The 2,753-nt window shown below is 51.0% G+C and overlaps 1 pseudogene; it reads left to right on the top strand.

Moving 5' to 3' along the window:
• Positions 1 to 591: 591 nt before the first annotated feature.
• Positions 592 to 712, top strand: LOC136655180 (5S ribosomal RNA; annotated as a pseudogene).
• Positions 713 to 2,753: the final 2,041 nt, after the last annotated feature.

Below are 2,753 nucleotides of genomic sequence, written 5' to 3'. Positions count from 1 at the left end.
AGACAAGCTCTTTTGTCTCAGCTTTGGCCCTTCATCTCTGGATAATACTACTTCTACTACAACTATTGCAACTGCAGGATGGTTGGGTGAATTAGAGCAGGATGTCAAACACCCATGGGCCAGATGTGACCCCTGAAAACTTTTTATCCAGCCCCCATGATAAATGGGCTCTCTCAATGCTGCCCTTTCAGCAACTTCGATTCTCCTGAGGCTCTGGGAGGGAGAGATGGAAGGAGTCCTCAAAAGGTAGGAATGCTATGGGGTAAGGAACAGACCAAGAAGGGTGAGAGAAGGAGATAATGTTGAGATGCTGGGAGAGCCCAATTATCACATGGGCTGCCCTTTCAGCAGCACCACATCTTTGTAGTCCACCTCTTGGTTGCTGAGCTAAGAAGTGATGCTGTGGCAGAAGCAATGCTGCTGAAAGGGCAGCCCATGTGATAATTGGGCACTCCTGTATCTTGAAAATATGATCAAGATTTGCACATGTTCCCTTCTGTCGTTTGCAGTTATGAAGTTTCTATGTGAAAACAAAGGAACTTATGGCTTATGATGATGAATAAGATGATGGCTTATTTCTGGCCATCATTTGCTTACTAGCAACTGTTACCCTGCACATGCCCAATCTCGTCTGATCTTGGAAGCTAAGCAGGGTCAGGCCTGGTTAGTACTTGGATGGGAGACCGCCTGGGAATACCGGGTGCTGTAGGCTTATACCATAGTCTTTCGAGACTGAAGGTTGCCAACCATTTGCTTAATGACATCACTTACTGCTTAATGATGTCACTTTGGCCCTCAGCAGGCTTCAAGGGAGCTATTCTGCCCACTGTATGAAACTAGTTTGACATCCCTCAATTAGAGCAATGTGATGTATATGAAAAACGTAGCACATGCTAAAAGCACCATATCAACGCAAGTATCATAGAACTCATTTGGAGGTAACATGAAAGAGAACTGAAAGGTGGTCTTCAGTTTGCACTGGTAGTTGGAAAGGCAAAAAATACAGGCTGACTGGCTTGCTTAGTCAAGGCAAAATCATCACCACTACCACCACAAGGATCTGCCACGCTCTAAACTAGCATTGTATATGCTGGCTTGAAAGAACTTATGCTCTGTCTTAGGAAAAATAAACAAATTTTGCTGCTGAGTTACTTGTTCTGCAAGATCAGGCCAGCATTCAGGTCTTACTCACTGTAGTGTCCGGAACATGGTTATGTAATTAATAGATTGTAAAGAAGTTCAGGCATTTGCTGCTGACATTTGCTGCTGACGCACAAATGAAAGAGAATGCTGTGATACACCATTTTGGGAGGTGGTTGCCTCCACTTACAGCCCAATCCTGAGCTGCCCGGAGCGCCCAGGCTCTTCGGCACCAAAAAGGGCTGCCACTGAATCCTGCGCCTCCCACGCTACTGCGGGAGGCTCCTTAAGCAGCCCCGCAATGGGTCTACTCACTTTAGTAAAGGCACTCGTGTAGGGTGCACAGCCCTCCACAAGTGCCCTGGATCCTGCGGAGCTCAGCGGATCTTCCTCCTGTCCGCCCTCTGGCACGCCTCCCGCCCACCCCGCCGGCCTCCCCCCTCCCCAGAATGCCTCCCCCATGCCCCCATCCACGCCCCCACCTCCCGTTGCGCAGCCCGGTGGTCTGGGAGACCGACCAGCCGCGGAACTTGGGACACCACCGGGCGCTAGCACCGACGGGAGCCCAGTGGTGGGCCCCGCAAATGTGCCTCATGGCACGTTTGTGACTGTGGCCGGCAGCACAGAGCCGTGCCTCCGACCACAGGATTGGGCTCTTAGCCTTTATACAGACACAAAGTTTGCACAAACTTTGTCCCACCAGTCCCATTCCTGGTGGGTAACCCAGAAGGACACCATGGCTGATGGTACTGAATACCACTAAGAGGCACAGCAGAATGAATAGGTTAACTCACATCTCCCCATACATCTCCTGGCGCAGATAATCCACGGGGTGATTTACCAAAGGTAGATCTGATGCCTGACTGAAATGGATCTAAATAGTCTTATCCAGGAAAACCTGGAGCTGAACTGCCAAGACATACTAACATACTAACTTTATCCAAGAATGGAACACCCAGGGCTGACAACATGCCGACCCACCTATTAAGCAAACGGGAGATTTGAGCTTACCTGTGAATTGAGCATACCTTCTCGATGGAATCCATGGCAGGTTCAGTCAGTCTTCCTAGGATGGGTAGCTCCTCTTCCCAGGCAGGCAAGTCAAAGAAAAGTTTTCTGTGGAGAGGAGCTCCTCCTAGCTTTCCCAGGCTGACCTTGCCTGGCAACCAAGCAGGTTGCGTTGCTTGGTGCTCTGGGCAGCTTATCTGCCCAGCGCCTCTTTGGACCCTATTGGGTCCTTCCTTTTCTGGGCTATTAGCCCCTTTTTGGGAGTGCTTGTCTCCCTTCCATTTTGTCCCGCAGGGCTGTCTCCCTGAGACCTCTTGGGCTCCCTGGTGCTTCTGCCCCGCTGGAGCAGGTTGCGGCAGCCATTTTGAGCGCCCTGGGAGCACCTGTAGGCAGGCTGAGCCTCTGTTGCCAGTTGGGGCAGGAGGGGGGGCTTCAGCTGCTGGCCGGACAGCTTTAGGGCCCCCCCTCCGAGTTGAGTCTGAAGCAAACTGAAACAGTAGCATCAGGCAGCAGATTGGTGGGGGACGCCCATTTCAGACTGCAAACTTGCCTCTTCATCCTTTTACTTCCTGGATTGGCAAAGGAAAAGGGGAACAGAGAGAAAG

The sequence above is a fragment of the Tiliqua scincoides genome, chromosome 5 (genome assembly GCF_035046505.1).
Source record: "Tiliqua scincoides isolate rTilSci1 chromosome 5, rTilSci1.hap2, whole genome shotgun sequence".
In the NCBI taxonomy this organism is placed as follows: Eukaryota; Metazoa; Chordata; class Lepidosauria; order Squamata; family Scincidae; genus Tiliqua; species Tiliqua scincoides.
The sequence above is the reverse complement of the archived record's forward strand: the minus strand, read 5'-3'. Positions and strand labels throughout refer to the sequence as shown.